The following is a 23,765-nucleotide window of genomic DNA, read 5'->3' as shown; positions in this document are numbered from 1 at the left end:
CTAGAACTTTACTAGCCCAAAAGTGGAAACAGCAAGAATTACTGATGGTAGAAGAATGGCAGACAAAGATGATGGACCATGTGGAATTAGCAAAGCTGATAGGGGAAATCCAAAACCAGAGTGACCAAGCATTCCAGAGAGACTGGAGTAAATTCATTCAATATATAGACAATTATTGTAAATATATACAAACACTACCAGGACTGCAATAAATCTTGCAACATTTATTAGAAGGGATTTTCTACATTTGCTTACTGTTTAAAAGAACATTAAGGGCAAAAAGAGAATTGTGATGGTATTAATGTGTGGAATTATGATGTAGTTATTTGAAAACCAGATGACGAGACAGAGAGAAGAAAAGACTACCTTCAGATGTCTTCTAAAAGTCTGGTAGTTGTTGTTCTCTTTGACATCTGGTGGGAGGGCGTTCCACAGGGCGGGTGCCACCACCGAGAAGGCCCTCTGCCTGGTTCCCTGTAACTTGGCTTCTCGTAATGAGGGAACCGCCAGAAGGCCCTCGGTGCTGGACCTCAAGTGTCCGGGCAGAATGATGGGCGTGGAGACGCTCCTTCAGATACCTCGTAGCAAATCGTCACAACTTTTCCGGTTTTGGCGGTTAGGCATTGGAATATGTGTTGTGTGTTGGGGGCGGGGTGTGGCCATCACCTACCCCGCCCCATTTTGGGTGTTCTGTTAAAGGAATCCAGCGTTCATGGATCCTGTCCGATGCCCTGCTGGTGGCTAGGGCCATGGCACGACCCCCGGTGACATCAGGGGAAGCTTCCAGTTGTATTTGCATCAACAAGCTCCTCCCACTGGTTGTTAACCATCAAATGACCCCCCGCTGCACGGGTCACACATAGGTTGTTTGATCCAATTCCTAAGCCAATACTGCTCACATGCTGTAAGCAATAAAAGTTGTGGTCTTTTTCAGCCCATTAACCTAAAATACTTGTGTCCTTGTCTATTATTTCACCACTACCTGGGTTCGGGTCCTCAACTCACAACTGGTGGCTGATGCAAATAAAGATTCATTCATTCATTTGCACAATGTGGGTGATGGGTTGGGAAGGATGCAGTGACATCAGCAGCCAATGGAGGAAGTGAAAGTGGGATCTTGGCCGTGGGATCTTGGGCCAGTGGTGAGAAGCTGATGCTGGACTCTTCAGTAGCAGCAGCAGCCTGTAAACCATGCCATTGACTTGAGATCTTGAAAGTGACCCCACAAATTCTGCTACAACAGGGACTGGGAGCCACCCATTTGTAGCTACAGCACTGCACGCACAGCCACACACTGACATCTTCCTACCCAAACAAGGATTGATTTGTGTCTAGTACTGCACATCACAAACTTTCTCAACTTTATTCCCATGACTAGCAATTTACATTTGGTCTCATTAAAACTACCAGAAACCCCCCGGGCTAAGTACCTGCATATACCACATGTCTGGCAGATGAAGAAGCTCTTGCACAGTGTAGGCAATCACTTTCCATTTTGCTCAGCCGGTTGAAATATGAAACAGTCATCAGTGCAGGGCTACCCGTGATATTTGCTGGCCTGTTTTTCCTAGCTGCGTTTAGAATGATGGCAGCCCCATCGCCAGGCGGTTATGTCGTGTCAGCACCACAGAGCTGCACCTCACAGGAGTAAAAGGAGGTCAGAGGGGGGGAGTTGGCAGTGGGCAGTGGCAGCAAGGCTGGATCTGCTGCCTGAGGCAATTGTTTGCGCGTCGAGGTCCCCAAGACACCCCAAATAAGAACACAATGACACTTGATTTTTGTTTCAGGTTTTTGGCATAATTTTGGCCACAACTTTATTAAAAATACAGCAATGTGAGTGGTTGCTTAGGCATTGGTAGCGACTAACTGACCCCGCACGGGGACAGCTCTGACATTTGCACCCTCCGCGAAGTCAGAAAGGGTAAGTCACCTGGGGAGAGAGACGGGACTGGGAACCATGTCTCACCTCTCCCCAGAATGCTTCCAGGGGCCCTAGCCCCTTGCCAGGGGGTTCGGACAAAAGCATGGCGAGCCCCTGGTTTCCTTTAACGGAAAACCCTTGCAGCAGCAGCATTTTGGAGGGGCAGGCACAGCCAAATCCATACCCCTCCACCAACCAATTCCCAAACCAATGCCTAACCGCAACCTTACAAGTTGTGACGATTTGCTACGCAGTAGGCAAAAACCAAATGGCACCAGCCAATCAGCCAAATGGACAAAATTCCTACCAGGCCCCTGCCCCAATGGCAGACGACCCCATGACAGGAATAGCAAGGTCAAGCAAACAACCTAACATTAGGGAGGGAGAGCGGGTGATCCGAAGCACGCAGCGAAAAGAGGAAGCTCGTCACTGCGTGCAATGTATTTAACAAACAGAGCTGTCAATCAATAAATGTCAACATATAAATCTCCCCAGTAACAGCCCGCCCCTGCTTAAAGATGGCCAAACTCTTTTGTCCAGCAACAGTAAGGTATCTTGTCAGCCCCCACCGCAACACGTGCTCTCCATGAGGGAGAATACGCTTTCACCTCACCTCATGGGTGTGTCGGCCCTGATCATGACGTGTGTGTGTGTGTGTGTGTGTGTGTGTGTATTCCTATCCTATCCTCATATCGTTCTTCAAATCCTTTATTATTTTATTCACATAATATACATTCTTTACAACAAACAACTCCAAAATAAGCAGACAACTCCAAGATAAAATCATATGTATCAAAACCATAAGTCTGTTTTTATTGACACTGATCTCCTCTCAGGTACCTTTACTTGATATTTCTTGCTGCTTTCTGCTTTCCTTATAGAATCTTCACAAAAATTTAAATCTCTTAAATCCTATACCAATCTTTAACAATTTCAATTAATCCCTTCACCTCCCTCCCCCACTGTCCTTCCCTCCACCCATGTGCGATCTTCTTTACCTGCTATTATTTTTGTTATTGTTGCGTTATTCACTATATTTGTTATTCCATCCTTAATATATTATTATCCTATCTCCTTGCACCTTTTAAACCTCATGGGTGTGTCAGCCCTGATCATGACATGTGTGTGTGTGTGTGTGTGTGTGTGTGTGTGTGTGTGTTTTCCTATTCCTATCCTGATATCTATATCTATCTGTAATGAGTTACTCGTGCGTAAACTGCCGCCTTTCTAGGCTTAATTGCCTTGGTTAAACCGTTCTGACTGCACAGCCCATCTCAGCGTGGCTGCCTCAGTCGCTAGCAGAATCTGTCTGTGGGCGTTTCTTAAACCTTTTCCAGCATAGAAGCTGTCTGACTCCTAGTCGCCTCCTCCTCTCACTGCGCGGGAGTCTTCTGCGCAGGGAGGGCGTGGGTAGTGGAGGACCTGTGCTCTCCTCACTGATCTCCAGAGAAGAATCCCGGAGCTCTCCCTCCGCTTCCCCCATTTGCCCCCCTTTATCCCTGGTGTTGCGCTGATTTCCTCCCTCCTCTACCGAGCTGCTTCTCCCCCTGGTGCTGGGTCCTTCGCCCGCAGAATCTGGGAGCCTCCCCTTCGCCTCTCGCTCTGATGTCAGTTCCATGACACTATCTATCTATCATCTATCTATCTATCTATCTATCTATCTATCTATCTATCTATCTATTTATCTATATATCATTTTTATTAAATTTTCTTTTTTAGAATTTAAAATACTCATTTTAAATCCCTAAAATATCAATGACTTCCCTTCTTCTCTTCCCGTGGTTCATTTTACATATCCTAAATCCCTGCATATTTGACAAAAACTATACCAATCGGTATTCCATTATTGCATCCATCAAAACTTATTTATACTGTTGAATTTGTCTTAATGCTTAATGCTGCCAACGTTTTCAAATGTACACAATTTTTCCCCATATATTCAACAAACATTTTCCAATCTTCTTTAAATGTGTTTTCTTCTTGTTCTGTTATTCTATACATCAGGTCTGCAAGCTGCGCATATTCCACCAGTTTAACTTGCCATTCTTCTTTGGTTGGGACCTCGCTCGTTTTCTATTTTTGGCCCACAAAACATGGCCCACAAAACATGGGCCGCAGTAGTAGCATACATAAATAACCTTCTTTTCGGCACCTGGGAATTTCAGTCTGAATTATTCATAGAATCATAGAATCATAGAGTTGGAAGAGACCGCAAGGGCCATCGAGTCCAACCCCCTGCCAAGCAGGAAACACCATCAGAGCACTCCTGACATATGGTTGTCAAGCCTCTGCTTAAAGACCTCCAAAGAAGGAGACTCCACCACACTCCTTGGCAGCAAATTCCACTGTCAAACAGCTCTTACTGTCAGGAAGTTCTTCCGAACAGAAAGAACTCTAGTTTTTTTGGGAAAGTACTTTTAAACATTTTTTTCCCCAATTCATTATGGATCATTTCCCAAAACACTTTTACCCTTTTCCAAGTCCACCACGTATGAAAGAATTGTTCCTGAGGAGATTTCACCCCTCCCATATCCAAGAATCTGCTGATGAGTCTGGTGATTTTCCAGAGAGGAGGGGCAGCGTTCTGCTCTCTACTTATTCTGCTCCAGCACCAAATCAGTCAGTGTGTCGGAGAGAGAGAGAGACTGAGTGTTAGAGATCGTGTGTATAGATAAGGTTGCTGCTAAGAGCAGCTGCAGACACTCAGTGCAGTGCAGCATTCATTTATGCTTAGACCTATTTAGCTCTGTATATAGTTGTGTATTATAGTTGTAGTTATAGAATAAAGAAGATATTCTACAGAGCTGCTCTCCGAGTCGTTTATGCTCTGCTATACTCTGCTGTGCGACGACTGTCTTCTTGTGGAAGTGAATCCGGTGCTCACAACTCTAAGCTGTGAGTCCACAGCACTTTGACCTGTTCCTGTGCAGAAGGTGGTCTCTGGAAGTGCTACCCAGCTCGCCTAGCCCAGTCGGGGCTGAAGTGGCACTGGCTGCTGGCGGCACTGGCTCAAGGGCGATGCTGACAGTTCCCTCCACCTCTTTGCATCTCCAGCACTTATCTGATTCGGTCTTATACGCATGATGGTGTTTCTTATTACCTGGCCCTTCACCCTAAGGTCCCAAATAGGTTACGAGAATTAAAACAAAATGTTAAAAGCAGTTAAGAAGCAATTTTCAATGACAGAAATTTGGTGGGTCCTAAACTGTCAGGTGACAAAAGCCAGAGTAGCGGATTCTCAGATGAAGGTGAGTCCCTCACCTGCCGATCCTCTTGAGACCATTCTTCAGTCCGTGGCCTGTAGCTATTCTTGGGAGCAGAACAGACCTGCCTCAAGGTCAACTCTCCTTCTTCTTCTTTAGCCAAGTAAGATTGTCTTCCATAAACACGCTCTTAACAGTGAGTCCGTAAGTGACTGTGGAGGCCAATTCTGGATCCACATGTCCTTCCACAGTGGGGACATTGGTTTCCAGGTGGGAGTTGATCACGGTGTGGATTTGCCAAGTGTGCCTTCCTCCTAGCACGTTTCTCCCTTTCATCCTGAGTTCGAGTGTCTTCAAAGTCCATGACACCTTTGGTAAAGGCTGTTCTCCAACTGGAGCGCTCGCAGGCCAGTGTTCCCCAGTTGTTGGTGTTTGCACTACATTTTTTAATATTTGCCTTGAGAGAGTCTTTAAACCTCTTTTGTTGACCACCAGCATTTCGATTTCCATTTTGAAGTTCGGAATAGAGTAGTTGCTTTGAAAGATGATAAATGGGCATCTGCACAACATGACCAGTCCAACGAAGTTGATGTTGAAGAATCATCGCTTTGACAGTGGTGATCTTTGCTTCTTCCAGTACACTGGCATGAGTTTGCCTGCCTTCCCAAGTGATGTGTAAGGTTTTTCGGAGACATCATTGATGGAATCTTTTGAGGAGTTGGAGATGGCAACTCTAACTACCCCCCTGCAGTGGCGTAGCGTGGGTTCTCAGCACCCGGGGCAAGGCAAGTAATTTGTGCCCCCTAACCCGTGGATTTTAGCACTCGAGTCTCTTCCGCCCCCCCCCCAGATGTTGCGCCAGGTGCAGCAGGCCCCCCTGCACCCCCCACGCTACACCACTGCTCCCACCACAAGTCTGCAGGACAGCCATCCGAAGGCTGGCGTGGGGAGAAGGTCTCTCCGCCCCACCGCCAGCCTTCGGAGGAGGTCCGAGGACAGTGGGGTTCCTGCTTCCTTGAGGAGGGCCGGCCAAACGCGCCCCCCCAAATGTTGCGCCCGGTGCGGCCGGCACCCCTGGCACCCCCCACGCTACGCCACTGCCCCCCTGCTCCATTGATGTCCATTCCCCACTTTATTTAAAAGTTATCAGGGATGACTCACACCCTGGCCATCACCTCTTTAATCTTCTACCCTCGGGCAGGAGATATAAAAGTGCAATCAGCTGTACCAACAGGCTAAAAAATAGCTTCTATCCGTGGGCTGTTAGGCTGTTGAACAAAAAATAGCATAGAGAAATTGACTTGTGAGGTGGTGTGTTGTTTGATAAGAGATTGAGTGTTTGGGAGGGAGGCTTGTTTAATTTCATTGTACACAGGTTGTACAATGACAATAAAGGTATTATTATTATTATTATTATTTATTATATAGCCCTTGATTTCTTTTTCTTGGTAAATGAGTTTCCCCGTTTTCTCTGCTGCACCCCTTGCATTTGTGAAGTCCTGCTCTGTCCCCTCCTTGCTTCTGAATAGGCCTTTCTCTCTCCTTTCCTTCTTTTAGGACTCTTTTAATCTTCCAGGAGCCACAGAGAGATCCCAGCTAGAACGAAATGGCAGAGCCCATCCAACTGGGATAACCGTTCCCTTTGTCAGAGCAAGTCTTTTGTGTGAGGCAGACAGAGAAATAAAAATGACAGGGGTGGGTGTGTTTTTTCCAGTTTCCACCAGACTTAATCACAAGTACCAAAAATAATAATCCTAGCAGGATGGACCTCAGTCCTTCCGGCAATGCAGCCATTGGCTTAGCCAAGCTCTCTCATCCATTTCTCTATCATTTCAGAAGGGCTAAGTCCCTCAGCAAAAACGCCTGCAGTTACAGGCTCATGAAAGACCCAACTAATGGCAGGTATTGAACTAGGTGAAGTCCAGAAAGTCTACGTTTTCATGTGCATCTAATAGTTGTTAGTATTTCACTCCTCCCATTGCAAGGGTCCTCTGATCCTATTGTTTACTTTCTGTTCTGTGAGAAAGGAAGCCTGTCAGTGTGACTTCCGTCTCTGGTACTATTGTACTTTTTCATTCTGCTTTGTTTTGCGATGAGACAGGATTCCTGTATGAGGGCTGCTCCTCTCATACGTGTTTGTTATTGTCAGAGCTGCCCAAGGTCCCAGCTCACAAAGGACCAACGCCAGTTCGTCTTTATATACAAAAGTCTTTATTGAAGTTCATTTTCACTTTGACAGCCGCAGCGTGCAGCTCTACGTCTGAAACTCTAGACCGCCGAAGCTCTGTCTAAATCTCCTCCCCCCAGACACCAGTTTAAGACTCTAGCCTTGCTCCACCTCTTCCTTTGCTCTTTCCGCCTCTGGCTCCACCTGTCAGCTGGGGTCTCGCCCTTCCTAGACTCTTCTGACGCTGAGTCCCCTGAGTCTTCTCCTTGCCTCCGGCGGGCTTTAGGACCTGGTTCCCAATCCGGGTTTTCTGCTGTCCCACGCGCCTGTACATTTGAACTTGGCGCGCGCGCCCAGCCGGCAACCTTCCTCCTGACCGTTACACTGCTCCTGTCACTGCTTCCCCCTTCGGGAAGGCTAGCTTGTCCCGACCTCCCTTCCGTTCCCTCACTCTCCGATGGAGGCGTGGTCAGCCCTGACTCATCTGCTCTCCCTGCTGGAGGAGACGCTGGCCCTGCCCCATGGGACTCTTCCCCCCCACTACACTCTGATGGGGAAGCTGGTCCTGATTTCCAGCTGCTGCTTTGGGAGTCCCCGCTGGCCCCTTGTTTCTGGCGTGTCCCCCCTGGGACCCCCCTTGCCCTGACCATCGGCGCCTCCTTCTGGGAATCTTCTGATTCGCTGGAGAAGCTCATGGAATCTCTCGGGTCGCTGCCATACTCCCCTACGCTGCCCTCCGATTCTTCCCCTTCGCTCTCCATTTCCTCTCTCCCCTGTGCCTCTGTTCCTGAACCCCTGACAGTTATGTTCTTTAATCTGTAATTAGTAGAAATAAAGTAAAAGGTAAAGGTAAAGGGACCCCTGACCATTAGGTCCAGTCGCAGATGACTCTGGGGTTGAGGCGCTCATCTTGCTTTATTGGCCGAGGGAGCCGGCATACAGCTTCCGGGTCTTGTGGCCAGCATGACTAAGCCGCTTCTGGCGAACCAGAGCAGTGCATGGAAATGCCATTTACCTTCCTTCCAGAGCGGTACCTATTTATCTACTTGCACTTTCAAACTGCTAGGTTGGCAGGAGCAGGGACCGAGCAATGGGAGCTCACCCCGTTGCGGGGATTCGAACCGCCGACCTTCTGATCGGCAAGTCCGAGGCTCTGTGGTTTAACCCACAGCGCCACCCTAGAAATAAAGTAGGTATGCCCAGATACCTCCTCACATCTGTCTGCGCTGCTTTTACTCTGTAAAGACCGGGTGCTCACAAGAGAGCAGCTGTGAGTCCCAGAATACCAGGACCCCTCCCCAGGAATGCTGCGTAGCTGTTCCAGTTGCTGGAGAAGGCCATGGGGCCTGCAGGAGTATTCCATTAATAGTCACTTGGGAAGAGAAATTCATGGGCAGAGTAAAGAACTGAAATCAGGGCCAATGTAAGTCGCTTTGCTAGGGGGAGACAGAATCATGCCCCCCATGTTCCCTGCCAGACCCTCCAAGTGTCCCTATTTTCTAGGGACAGTCCCAGATTTACAGAAGCCATTAGGACATCGGTTCTCAACCTGTGGGTCCCCAAATGTTGTTGGACTACAACTCGCATCATCCCTGAGCTCTGGCCTTGCTAGCTAGGGGTGATGGGAGTTGTAGTTCATCAACATCTGGGTACCCACAGGTTGAGAAAGGCTGCCTTTGGACATTCCTATTTTCGTTGGAGAAATGTTGGAGGAGATGTGACCCCTGAGCCAAGGAGATGCCATATTTGTTTGACACCCCCCCATGTATAAAATGACCCCTATTTTGGGTAGCCCATAATTAAGAAATTTTAAAATTAAGAAAGTTGTTGAGCTTCTTTTGTAAGTTCACTGAGCTGTTGGGCAGCTTTTTGATGATCTGGTAGATGGAACTGGTGCTGTAATTCACCTCATACTGGCACTCACCAAATCCCCTTATCTTTGCCGACATTCCCGGCTACCGCTGCAGCACCAGCCCTTGCTTCCTTACCGTATTAACCCGTGTATAAGATGACCCTCAATTGATTTCAGAAAAAAGCTCATCTTATACATGGAAAAATACAGTAAGTAACTATACAACCTCTAGAAGACATCTGAAGGCAGCCCTCTATAGGGAAGTCTTGTAATGTTTAATGTTTTATTGTGTTTTTATATAAGTTGGAAGCCATCCAGAGTGGCCGTCAGAAGGGCGGGGTATAAATAAAATTGTTGTTGTTGTTATCATGGAATTGGATGTCCCTATTTTCATCAGAGAAATGTTGGAGAGTATGCCCTGCACAGAAGTCAGCTGAATTGTATTTCCACCCTGGCAACAGAATATCATTATTATTAGGTTTGCTCAGTGCTTTTTTCTGGGGGTACGCAGGGGTATGCATACCCCTAAATATTTTGTGTTGCCCCAACCGACCAACGGACAGACAGGCGGACTGATATGCCAGCTGTCTCCGCAGTATCAGTGCGGATTAGAGCTCCATCATTCTCCTTGCTGGTGGCTTATGGTGAGATCTTGCAAGTTCTCGCTGGAAAACAATGGTGCTGTCAGTGCCACTCCTATGGTGGCAAGGCAGGTGGGGCAGCCGCAGGGCTGCCACCTGTTGGGCTTCCATCACTCGAGGCAGTTGCCTCACCTTGCCTCCTGGCGGGCCGGCCCTGCAACATACTATGCTCATATGGGGTCACTCAAATCGTTGAAGGACTGCCACACTGGCTTTCCAAATCCTCTTAATGCTGCTGACTTAACCACTGATCCTAGTTCACAGTGGAGAGGGGCACCTGGCCCCTCGGTTGACTTTACAGAGAGCTACCTTCACAGCAGCTGTCCCCCCAGACGTGGCTGGCATACGCTCCAGCACCGTTTGTATGTGAACAGATGTTCCACGAGGCAGGCACAATCTGTACTCGCAGAAGCATTTTAGAGATCGTAGCCCTGGCGAGCGTGGCGTGCAAAACTTGGGTCCTCCCGGGTGAAGGACAGCAAAAGGAGCAGTGCCCAAAATAATTCAATTGGCAAAGGACCACCAGTGGATGAGCAGTACAATTCTTGCATCTTTATATTCAGTAGCCCTGCGTAAGTTGGGAATGCCCACAGCATACATTTAAAGAACATGACTGCCCCCAAGAATCCTGAAAACTATAGTTCATTAAGGATCAGGGCTGTCTTTACCCAGGGGTGCAAGGGGTGCAGGGCACCCGGGCGCCGAATTTGGGGGCAGCAGCAGGTGCCTGCCGCTGAAACGGCCTAAGCTCTTAACTATCTACCTGTTATGAAATAATAATTTTGATCAAGCTAGAAAAACAAAATACATATATACCTAGGTATTGCCGAAATGTATACCTACTGTTTCACTAAAGGACTTTCAACTTTGTGCTGTCATTTACCAAAGACGCGCTGTGCCAGCGGCAGCGCTTGTCAGACTCAACAACACCATGCACACAAAATTAACTCTTCTTGTTGTTGTTGTTTAGTCGTTTAGTCGTGTCCGACTCTTCGTGACCCCATGGACCAGAGCACGCCAGGCACTCCTGTCCTCCACTGCCTCCTGCAGTTTGGTCAAACTCATGCTGGTAGCTTTGAGAATACTGTCCAACCATCTTGTCCTCTGTCGTCCCCTTCTCCTTGTGCCCTCCATCTTTCCCAATATCAGGTTCTTTTCCAGGGAGTCTTCTCTTCTTATGAGGTGGTCAAAGTATTGGAGTCTCAGCTTCAGGATCTGTCCTTCCAGTGAGCACTCAGGGCTGATTTCCTTCAGAATGGATAGGTTTGATCTTCTTGCAGTCCAAAGCTTTAACTATACGGACCTTTGTTGTCAATGTGATGTCTCTGCTTTTTAAGATGCTGTCTAGGTTTGTCATTGCTTTTCTCCCAACAAGCAGGTGTCTTTTAATTTCATGGCTGCTGTCACCATCTGCAGTGATCATGGAGCCCAAGAAAGTAAAATCTCTCACTGCCTCCATTTCTTCCCCTTCTATTTGCCAGGAGGTGATGAGACCAGTGGCCATGATCTTCGTTTTTTTGATGTTGAGCTTCAGACCACTACCAATGCAGATATAGCAATGGTTAAAATATATAAATTAAAATTTAGCCACTAACATATAACCTAAAATAATCATTTAAGGCCTTAATCATTATGATAGCACAGCTTGTTCCCTAAGTTTTATGGCAATCACACAGAATTTGGCTACCCTTAACGTGATCTCAGGATCCTTGTCCTCTACCAGTGATTTTAAACATTGAAGTTCAGATTCATTTGGAGATTTTTGCAAAGCAGGGGTATTCTATTTGAATAGACAAACATTTAGTGTATCTGAAGAAGTGTGCATGCACATGAAAGCTAATACCAATAACAAACTTAGTTGGTCTCTAAGGTGCTACTGGAAGGAATTTTTTTATTTTGTTTCAAAGAAGGACAGTTCTGCTGAGTTGATCTGGCTAAGAGAGAAAGGAAACTTGGGGGAACTTTGGCTCCTCGCCTTGTAATTAAAATCCACCTCATCTTTTTCAAGTTTCTTCCTGAGAAGCTTGTCGTTCAATGCATTTTGGAACCAAGGCACTTAGATAGTAAGTCATATTGCAAAACGGAGCATTCTGACGTGTTAATTATTAAACAAAGCTTTCATCCTTTCAAAGAACGCTACTAATCATGTTAAAAGTCTCCTTTTCATGTTTAAGGAATATAAAGTCTTCAGAGGTAATTGAATTTTTTTTTTAAAAAAAAATCTTACTAAGAATTTTGTTTTGTTTTGCATTGCACCCCCTCCCCCCTAAAAAAATCCACCCCAAACCACTTCACGTGATTGACTGCCAGAATAGCGCTGTGGCATGCTCCTACGTAAATCTAATTAAAATATTGAACACAGCCCAATTAAGAGCTATTCCCTTACAGCAACTTTTCTCTATTCAGCTGAGCCAGAAAGCACCAGCTGTGCGAGATGGAAGGCTTTTTATTTATTTATTTATTTAAAAAAGATTGCAAAGAGACAACCATTGGCTCAAATGGTTCCCAAACTTCTGATAGCTCAAGCACGATCTTCACTCACACCCTTTCCAGAATTAAAATTAGAATCAAACTTCAATCTGACACCTACAAACATGCCAGGGGTGTGATAAGTCAGAATCGCCTGCCTTCAGAGGAGCCCAATCTGCTGTGCTGCTACATGAAATTCTGGCCTCCTAATGGGAAGAAGAGAAGTCCAGAACTCACGCAGAGAAGCAAAGGACAGCCTCTTCTGTGGATTGATCATCTTCCAACCGCTTTGCATCGAAAAGGACTGAATGCATGCTCCCGTTATAAGCAGTGCAGAGGCAGCGGAATTCAGGCTGTACCGAAACTTCATATTTTTGAAGTTTTCTTTCCTAACAACTCGCAACTTATGAACAGACTGCTTACAGATACAGACTTTGTTTAGATAAATACAGACCCTCCAAGTGTCCCTATTTTCCAAGGATATCCCTGATTTAAAGAAGCTGTCTCGATTTCTGATTTAATCCCGAAATGTCCCACTTTTCCTTAGGGTGTCCCTATTTTCATTGGATAAATGTTGGAGGGTATGGAGTTATCCGACCCCCGAGCCGTCTGAAGGCAATCCTTTATAGGGAAGGTTTATTAAATGTTTAATTGTTTTTTCATATACATTGGAAGCTGCCCAGAGTGGCTGGGGCAACCCAGTAAGATGTGTGGGGTACAAATAGAAAAAATGTCATTATGGAATGGGACGTCCCTATTTTCATCGGAGAAATGTTGGAGGGTATGTAAATATGATAACATCTGGAATGAGTTTATACAGAATGTAGCAGGCTATTGAGGCTCCAATTCTTTGGCCACCTCATGAGAAGAGAAGACTCCCTGGAAAAGACCCTGATGTTGGGAAAGATGGAGGGCACAAGGAGAAGGGGACGACAGAGGAAGAGATGGTTGGACAGTGTTCTTGAAGCTATCAGCATGAGTTTGACTAAACTGCGGGAGGCAGTGGAAGACAGGAGTGCCTGGCGTGCTCTGGTCCAGGGGGTCAGGAAGAGTCGGACACGACTAAATGACTAAACCACAACAAACATTAACATCTACGTAGGTATTAGGATAGTGACACTATATCAATTTATATAAGAATGTATGGGAGAATCTCATATTGCATTTTTGTCTATACCTCAAATATACAGTGGTACCTCAGGTTACATACGCTTCAGGTTACAGACTCTGCTAACCCAGAAATAGTACCTCGGGTTAAGAACTTTGCTTCAGGATGAGAACAGAAATCGCGTGGTGGCAGTGCAGCAGGAGGCCCCATTAGCTAAAGTGGTACCTCAGGTTAAGAACAGTTTCAGGTTAAGAACAGACCTCCAGAACGAATTAAGTACTTAACCCGAGGTACCACTGTATAGTGTTCAGATCAAGGGAAGTCATAGTACCACTCTATTCTGCCTTGGTCAGACCACACCTGGAATACTGTGTCCAGTTCTGGGCTCCACGGTTTAAGAAGGATATTGACAAGCTGGAAGGTGAGCAGAGAAGGGCAGCCAAGATGATCAGGGGTCTGGAAACCAAGCCTGATGAGGAACAGTTGAAGGAGCTGGGCATGATTGACCTGGAAAAGAGGAGACTGAGAGGAGATAGAATAGGCGCCTTCAAATATCTCAAGGGCTGCCACAAGGAGGATGGAGCAACTGTACATGAAACCCTCATCATAAAAACTTAAAACCATCTTCATCCAAACACAGATCAAATCGAAAGAACACAAGTAACTAATTTATGTTTCTGCATAGGTTTTCCGAAACAAAAAGAAAGTTTTCAGCAAACTTTGGTTGCATAAACCTAATGAAAATGGCTCTTAGAGAGGGGTGACACACGTCCCATTTATTTCTCCTCTGATCACCATCACTGCTAATGCTCTCGACACAAGCAGACCCTCCCGGGGTGTTAAATGCAGATGAAGAAACACAGGAGGTAACAGGCCTCACCTGATATGTCCTTTAGAGAAAGCCCATAGATTTTGCCCTGGGCCCTTCCTTTGAGCTCCCGTTGGAAAATTCCCCCGGAACCGGGTCACGTGCAGAGCGCAACTTCGGAGTCTGCAAAGCACATTCCGTCCTCAGACTGTTCTTGAGCTCACTAAGGCACGGGGAGTGCTGCAGCGCTAATGAGATGGCCTCGTCCAAACACATTAGCGAGCTTCGCGTCAGATTAAATCTGTACTTCTACGGGTAAGAAGCTTTTTTTAAAAAGGGGGGGGGGAGAAGGAAAGATTCTGCTAACAGGCTTTCAGGTTGTTACTGGTAAAAAATAATTTCCAACGTGGGGAAAAAAGAGAGAGAAGAGGGGCAGTGTCTTCCTGGGAGATGCAGGACAAAAGAAGAGCAGCGAACATTGTGTTTGTGATGGACGTTTTCAAATAGGTTGCTGAGCGGCTTGCCAGAGATCTCGGAAGGCTGGTGGCAAAGGACCAGAAAGCTGGCTTTGCAACGTCTGCGTGAGACAAATTGGCAAAGCCGGCCACAGGTTGCAAGTCAGAGATCCCTCTTAGGCTTTCACATAAAATCATAGAATTGTAGAGTTGGAAGGGACCCCACAGGTCATCAATTCCAACCCCCTGCAATGCAGGAATCCCAGCTAGAGCAACTGTCCTGATGACCTCTGTCCTGGTCCTGTCATGCGCCACGTCACCTGCTGAAACAAACAGGGCTACCTGGAGGTGCCGAGACTTGAACCTGGGACCTTCTGCATGCAAGACAAATGCTCAGCCACTAAGCTAATGTGGAAATGAGGAGAACTGAGGCTGAGACTGGACAAATGAGCAATGCAGAGCAACCCAAACTAACAAGAGTTGCCCATCTCTACCACCAGTCTGAAGTGGGTCCTATTTAGCATCTCAGATCTTCCCACATGCATTAACCAAGCCTGTATTATCTTGAGATCCCACTGTGGGATGTGAAACACAAGAGCAGTCAAGTACAACATTCCTAGAGTGAACATGTTTACACATGGGGAGGAACATTTGTCCAGCCAGCAGGTAAACTTCCTGTTTCCTTCTGGGCTGGGACAGACTTCCTCTGCATGTGACTAGAGGTGGGCGTGGCCTCACCTGTGCAGGTAACAACAAAAGCACAGGGCAGCCATCTCTCCCTTTTGACTACATGCATCGAAGAAGCAACATCTGCTTAGCCAAAGATGCCCTTTTGGCTTCCAGACAAGAGAAGACAAAGGGACTGTCTTCTTATGAGATAGTTTCCAGGTATATGTTACTTTTCTAAGCTAAGACTGCCTTCTGGGATCCTATTGTGAACAAAATGATATGTGAGTAAACTCTTTCTATACTTTTATAGAAGACTGTGTAGTGTCTTATCTTTTATGGGGGAATAAGGGGAAAATAAGGGGACGCGGGTGGCGCTGTGGGTAAAACCTCAGTGCCTAGGACTTGCCAATTGTATGGTCAGCAGTTCGAATCCCCGTGGCGGGGTGAGCTCTCTTCTTTCGGTCCCAGCTCCTGCCCACCTAGCAGTTCGAAGTGCAAGTAGATAAGTGCAAGTAGATAAATAGGTACCGCTTTATAGCAGGAAGGTAAACAGCGTTTCCGTGTGCTGCGCTGGTGCTGGCTCGCCAGAGCAGCTTCGTCACGCTTGCCACGTGACCCGGAAGTGTCTTCGGACAGCGCTGGCTCCCGGTCTCTTAAGTGAGATGAGTGCACAACCCTAGAGTCGGACGCGACTCGCCCGTAATACGGTCAGGGGTACCTTTACCTTTAAGGGGGAAATACCAGAACAGTTATTATAGAGGCTTTAGTGAGCCTGAGCAAACGCATCCGCTGCAAGTTTAAAAGGGGGAATGTTACTCTGCTAAATTGTGGAATTTGTTAACACAAGTTGGAAAAGGATATAATCAGACAATATATCTTCTCCTGCATCCCTGAACATTCCCACCCACCCCTTTTTTTGGCCACATTTGCTTGTTGCTGAGTCTGGCAAAGCAGTCAGGAGGAGAGATGGATGAATCATGACATTCGAAGTCAGAGGGAAAAATTCTGAAAAGGAAAAACGTAATTAAGGGATAAATTGAAACGTGAAAACACCTGTGATCCAGTGGCCAGAAATGATTATTTTAGAAGAGGGAAATGATCCTCATCAGCTTAATTTTTTTTTTTTTTCCATCACTCTGGGGGAAGATGAACATCTCGGTCATTTATGGAACATAAAACGAGCTCCTTCTCTTTGCTTTGTTAGCAGTAATGAGTGTTTCGTGGCAGTAAATTTTCATTAGGCATGTGGTGGACAACATAACTGTCTCAGAGTATTCTGTGAGCTCTCACGCATGCCTGCAGCATTCTCCAAGGCTTGAAGGCAAACTTAGTGACCAGCACAGTGGGAAACGTTTTCTTTTTTTAGCAAAAGTAGAATGGTGAGTGGAGAGGTCAGTTTGTTCAGGGCCAGTTCCAGCCTTGAGAAGATTTACGGCAGGAAAAAAGAACATCAGGACATCAGAAGAGCCTGGCAGCTGGATGAGACCAAAGACCCACCTAGTCATAGAATCATAGAATTGTAGAGTTGGAAGGGAACCCTGGGGGTCATCTAGTCCAACCCCCTGCAATGCAGGGATCTCAGCTAAAGCATCCATGACAGATGGCCCTTCAACCTCTGCTTAAAAACCTTCAAGGAAGGAGAGGGAGACCGTTCCACTGTTGAACAGCTCTTACTGTCAGAAAGTTATTCCTGATTTTGAGCCGGAATCTCCTTTCCTGTAACTTGAAGCCATTGGTTCGTGTCCTACCCTCCAGAGCAGGAGAAAACAAGCATGCTGCCTCCTCCATGGGACAGACCTTCAGATATTTGAAGATGGCTATCCTATCACCTCGCAGTCTCCTCTTTTCCAGGCTAAACATACCCAGCTCCTTCAACTGCTCATCAGGCTTAGTTTCCAGACCCTTGATCATCTTGGTCTCCCTCCTCTGCACACTTTGCAGCTTGTCAACATCCTTCTTAAATTGTGGTGCCCAGAACTGGACACAATATTCCAAGTGTGTTCTGACTAACGCAGAATAGAGTAGGACTATGACTTCCCTTAGGGGATGCGGGTGGTGCTGTGGGTTAAACCACAGAGCCTAGGGCTTGCCGATCAGAAGGTCGGCGGTTCGAATCCCCGCAACAGGGTGAGCTCCCATTACTCGGTCCTTGCTCCTGCCAATCTAGCAGTTTGAAAGCACGTCAAAGTGCAAGTAGATAAATAGGTACCACTCCACCGGGAAGGTAAACGGCGTTTCCGTGCGCTGCTCTGGTTCACCAGAAGTGGCTTAGTCATGTTGACCAGAAGCTGTACGCCGGCTCCCTCGGCCAATAAAGCGAGATGAACGCTGCAACCCCAGAGTCGTCTGCAACTTGACCTAATGGTCAGGGGTCCCTTTACCTTTATGACTTCCTTTGATGCTCTAACCAACTGAGCTATCCTCTTCTCACCATAGTCAATCTCCCACCTTGAGATTCCCAGCAACAGCCGACTGCTTCTGATAGTGGAAACAGAAGAAAGCCATCATGAAATTTTTGCTGGGTAAAATATTACCTTTTCTCAGGATTGTGTGATTTGGGGTGTAAATTGACAACCCCACAATTCTTCTTGGCAAACCCATCTGTTCTGTGCTTGATCTGACACCTAATCTATCTCCTTAATACCTCGGTAAGTTTTCAAAATATTATCCAAGGCTGGTTTTCACATCACAAAATGCTCCACGGAGAAGGAACACGGCACCAAAGGGACAGGTGTGTCTTCCTGCCACACAAAATTGTTATATTTCTGTCTCTTTCGTTCAAGGGGTGGGTGGTGGAGGGGAAAAAGTGTTGTTCCAGGTGTGTATTTACTGTGCAGATTGCTACATCTACGTCAAATCAAATGATAACAGAATGGAAAGAGGCTGTTATTAAACAAATCAGCATATTCTGGGCGTCATCAGTTTTCATGACACACAGCTCTCTAAAAGCACTCCTTAAAACATTGACCCTGTTATTTTCAAAACAGTGGTGCATATTTTGTATGGTTGGATGGAAATGGGCTCAAGGGTGGCAAGAATTTCTTAAACCCTTCTGGTGGCAGGGAAAAGGATCCCTGCTTTCAGCGATTCTCTTGGGGTTTTAAAGTAAGCAGGGATCGCTGCTGTAGACCACCCCTCTTTCAAGGGACTCATGATTCCACAGGAACTGCAACCAGGTAAATGGAAAGCATGGAGACTAGTAAGCCTGATCTTTATTTTTTTGCAACAAAATTTTACTTCTAAAATAGCAGAAGCAGCAGCCCTGGGCAAAGGTTGCAACGCCTTTTAAAAGCTCAGTTTTCCCCAAAGATCCACGCCCAAAAGCATCATACAAACATCATAACATGTCACAGAAAGAGGTGGAAATTTGAGTCCTTAACTTTGTCAATCAAGATACCCATGAATGGCAAGTCCCTGCTTGTCTTTCACCTTTCGGGCAATTGTTCGTATTTTCCATTCATGTTCAATCAGTCATTTCCTTATCTGTGTTGCACATTTCTTTATTTGTGCATTGATAGCTGACATTTTCTCCCATTTCCTGTTCCGAGGGCTATTTACAATCTTCTGCTGATGTGATCCTTGGAGATTATAGCAACTTGTGGTTTGGAGACCTGGAACCTCTTTGGTTAATATGTGTGATCTTTGGTTTGACTTTTCTTTACAATTAAACCGTTTTTCATACAATTTCTAGTCTTCATTCATGTTTTCTCTGAGCTTTCATTCATAAAACTGGCTGAGAGTAATAACCTCCATTAGTACAAACCTTCTTTGACCTACCTAGATTAATAATAATAATAATAATAATTATTATTATTATTATTATTTTAGTACCCCACCCATTGGACTAGGTTGCCCCACCAACTCTTCGCAGCTTTTACCATATATGAAAAAGTAATAAAACATTTAACCTTAAAAAGCTTCCCCATATAGGACTGCCTTCAGATGTTTCCTAAATGTTATATAATTACTCATGTCCTTAACATCTGGTGGGAGGGCGTTCCACAGGGTGGGTGCCACTACCGAGAAGGTCCTCTGCCTGGTTTCCTGTAACTTTGCTTCTCGCAGTGTGGAAGCCACCAGAAGGCCCTCGGAGCTGGACCTCAGTGTCCGGATGAACGATGGTGGTGGAGACACTCCTGTAGGTATAAGGGCCGAGGTTCTGCTTGCAGTTCTTCGCAGAGGAGCTGTTGCATAAGGGAGTTTAAAGTCTAAATGACCACTGGGTCTGATTGGATTGCTCTCAGCAGAGTATGACATCACGCGTGTGCACGTGTATGTGCATTTATTCATAACAGGGGTGACATTGAAAAGAGACAAAAGAGACAAAAGCATTTGCCCATTTGGAGTGAGGGCAACAGAACCCCAGAAACATTACCTTCATTCTGAACTGGCTTCATTTGCCTTCAGTGCCATCATCATACGGTTGAGTCTGATTGGTTAGTATGATGACACCATCACATTCACAATGTGATCCTTGATTGGGTGTGATTACCATTCCGATTATGTTTCCGAGCACAATTCACAGTGTAGGTGCTGACCTTCAAAGCCCTAAACGGCCTTGGCCCAGTATACCTGAAGGAGCATCTCCACCCCATCGTTCAGCCTGGACACTGAGGTCCAGCTCCAAGGGCCTTCTGGCGGTTCCCTCACTGCGAGAAGTGAGGTTACAGGGGACCAGGCAGAGGGCCTTCTTGGTAGTGGTACCCACCCTGTGGAAACCCTCCCATCAGATGTCAAAGAAATTAACAGCTATCTGACATTTAGAAGACATCTGAAGGCCTGTTTAGGGAAGTTTTTAATGAATTATGTTTTAATGTATTTTTAACTGTTTGTTGGAAGCCCAGAGTGGCTGGGGAAACCCAGCCAGATGGGCGGGATATAAATAATAAATTATTATTATTATTATTCCTAGGAAGGAGACCACCCAGTTTCTTGAAGTTGGCACCTAAGCAACAACTGATGGCTGGAGGGTGCTCAAAGCCCTGGAAAGCCCTTCCACAGAGAGTACAGCCAGGATAAGGCCATTAGTCAGACTAAGTTTATTAAATTTAAATTACTTGCTGAAAAGTACTGATGAAAATTTAAATTTGTTGCAATTAATTATTTCTAACACTCCTAGGCTTCTCTCGCTCTTTTTGTTAACATGCCTCTGTGGAAGCAGCAGACTTTAATGATCCCTGAGACTATCTGATGCGATTCTTAAAACGAAGTGGCAAATTTACAATACTAATATCTTTTCTATCTCTCGCCATTAAAGATGCATGTGAGTTGAGGCAGCCCTGAAAACACTCCCAGCTTCTGTAATGGTCAGAAGCCATGGGATTATTTGCGGAGAATTTCCACCCTAGCAGGTATTCTCAACCTTTGCCACAGTCTTTTTTGCCTAAGCAGTGATCAAAACAGCTTGAATTCCCCCCAAGCACTCGGCCAGTTAGCAATTATATGCTCGCATATTTGTGTATATTTGCACTTTTGCCTCATTCGTTTTATCTAATAGGCTGCAGCCCATATAAAAGTAATAATGGATAGTAAACATGGATAGGAGTGAAGCGGTAGATTTTCTAAAAGCTTTTGACACTGGCTCTCCCCAAAGACTCCTGGTTAGGCATGGGCACGGGGCGGGGGGGGAGGGGTTAGAATTCATTTTTTTAAAAAAAATATTGGTTTTTCACAATTTATATAAACACAAACAATACACAATACAAACATACAAACACATAAACAAACATGTATAATTTCGAATCCTTTTTTCTTAAACCTTACTTCACCGACTTCCCCATACCTCCCCTTTCTGCATCCCAATTTCCAAATTAGTTTCAGCAAATCCTCCCCCTTAAGTTTATCTAATTTTCCCTTATTCTTTTCTTTTACTTAACCTTTTACAGCTGTAATCCCCTTTTTTCTATACCCTCAACATTTTAGCACTCATTAACTTTGCAATATTTCTTAAGATAAATTTTAAATTTCTTCCAATCTTCTTCCACCGTCTCTCTCCCTTGGTCTCGGATTCTGCCAGTCATTTCAGCCAGTCCCATATAGTCTATCACCTTCGTCTGCCATTCTTCCAGAGTGGGTAGATCCTGTGTCTTCCAATACTTTGCGATAAGAATTCTTGCTGCTGTAGTAGCATACATAAAAAAAGTCTTATCTTTCTTTAACACCAATTGGCCGACAATGCCCAAGAGAAAGGCTTCTGGTTTCTTGGGGAAAGTACATTTAAGTACCTTTTTCATTTCATTATATATCATTTCCCAGAAAGCCTTAATCTTCGGGCACGTCCACCAAAGGGAGGGGTTAGAATTCAATTCAGTTTGCATTTGCAGTCAAAACTACATCATATGCACTTTCTGAGACAAGAGGAGAACTGTGAAGCAGTGATGTAGTCCTCCAAACAAACAAGATGTAAGATGTTCTAGGACGTAGGGGTCCAGGGCCAGTTTTACATATAAACTAAACAAGCTATAGATTAGGGCCCCACTCTCTTGGGGGGGGCCCCAAAAAAATACAAAGGAAAAAAACAAACTGGATGTACATTTCCAAAATATAAGATAAAAAACAGATAATATAAAACCTACATACAGCAACAGTATTTTGTGTTGTGTAGGCTCCTTTGATGTAAGTCATGGGCCCCGCCTGCTAGCCTGCTCCCTAAAATATCACTGGTTTGCTCATTTCTATAAATAGGGTGCCTACATTCTACATGTGCAAATGGCTTTAGATACCTATTAGGTCCATAAACTGGGACACTGGTGGCGCTGTGGGTTCAACCACAGAGCCTAGGACTTGCCGAGCAGAAGGTTGGCGGTTCGAATTCCCGCAATGGGGTGAGCTCCCATTGCTCGGTCCCTGCTCCTGCCAACCTAGCAGTTCGAAAGCACGTCAAAGTGCAAGTAGATAAATAGGTACCACTCCGATGGGAAGGTAAACAGCGCTTCCGTGCGCTGCTCTGGTTCGCCAGAAGCGACTTAGTCATGCTGGCCACATGACCCGGAAGCTGTACGCTGGCTCCCTTGGCCAATAAAGCGAGATGAGCACCGCAACCCCAGAGTTGGTCACGACTGGACCTAATGGTCAGGGGTCCCTTTACCTTTACCTAGGTCCATAAATTACCATATAGCATATATTCAACACAAAAAACAGTGACCATTTGTTGTTGACAAAGGACAGCTGGACATATAAAGGGCCCCATTACCTTCAGTAGCTTAGGGTCTCATCAAACCTCAATCCGGCCCTGTAGGGGTCTTGGTGGACTCAGTGCTATTTTTCTGGGGGGGAAAGGTGCCAAAACTCACCATTCATGCCTCCCATGTTCTCTTTTAATGGTAATAGCCTGAGAGGTGCCAGAACAGAAAAAGCTAAGGCAAGGCTGCATCAACAGAAATACAGTGGTACCATAGGTTACAGACGCTTCAGGTTACAGATGCTTCAAGTTACAGACTCCACTAACCCAGAAATATTACCTCAGGTTATGAACTTTGCTTCAGGATGAGAGCAGAAATCGTGCGGTGGCAGCAGCGGGAAGCCCCATTAGCTAAAGTGGTGCCTCAGGTTAAGAACAGTTTTAGGTTAAGAACGGACCTCCAGAACGAAATAAGTTCTTAACCCGAGGTACCACCGTATAGTGTTCAGATCAAGGGAAGTCATAGTACCACTCTATTCTGCGCTGGTCAGACCACACCTGGAATACTGTGTCCAGTTCTGGGCTCCACAGTTTAAGAAGAATGTTGACAAGCTGGAATGTGCGCAGAGGAGGGCAGCCAAGATGATCAGGGGTCTGGAAACCAAGCCTGATGAGGAACAGTTGAAGGAGTTGGGTATGTTTAGCCTGGAAAAGAGGAGACTGGAAGGAGATAGGATAGGCACCTTGAAATATCTCAAGGGCTGCCACAAGGAGGATGGAGCAATCTTGTTTTCTTCTGCTCTGGAAGGTAGGACTCGAACCAATGGCTTCATTACAATAAAGGAGATTCCAACTAAACATCAGGTAAAACTTCAACAATAAGAGCTGTTGGTCTGTGGATTGGACTCCCACAAAAGGTGGTGGACTCTCCTTCGTTGGAGGTTTTTACGCAGAGATTGGATGGCCATCTGTCATGGATGCTTTAGTTGAGATTCCTGCATTGCAAGGGGGTTGGACTAGATGACCCCCAGGGTCCCAACTCTACAATTCCACGGTATTTACAAAAAATGCATATATTGGAAGGAAATGTGCACTAATAATAAGAATAATAATAATTTTTTATTTGTACCCCGCCCTCCCCAGCCAGAGCTGGGCTCAGGGCAGCTAACGTCATAAAACTAACACAGTATACAAAGAACATAAAAACAGGCAATCAATTAATTGATATGATAGTGAGAATAACATACACAAATGCACTGAGTATAGTATGGAACATTTCCCTCTGGAAAAGCTGGGAATGGAGTAGCTTGGAATTGTTAGCAGCGAGTCTTTAGAGAGGGAAAGTCTCAGGA

Source organism: Podarcis bocagei (genome assembly GCF_964188305.1).
Source record: "Podarcis bocagei genome assembly, chromosome: 1".
Classification (NCBI taxonomy): domain Eukaryota; kingdom Metazoa; phylum Chordata; class Lepidosauria; order Squamata; family Lacertidae; genus Podarcis; species Podarcis bocagei.
Note: the sequence above shows the minus strand (reverse complement) of the source record.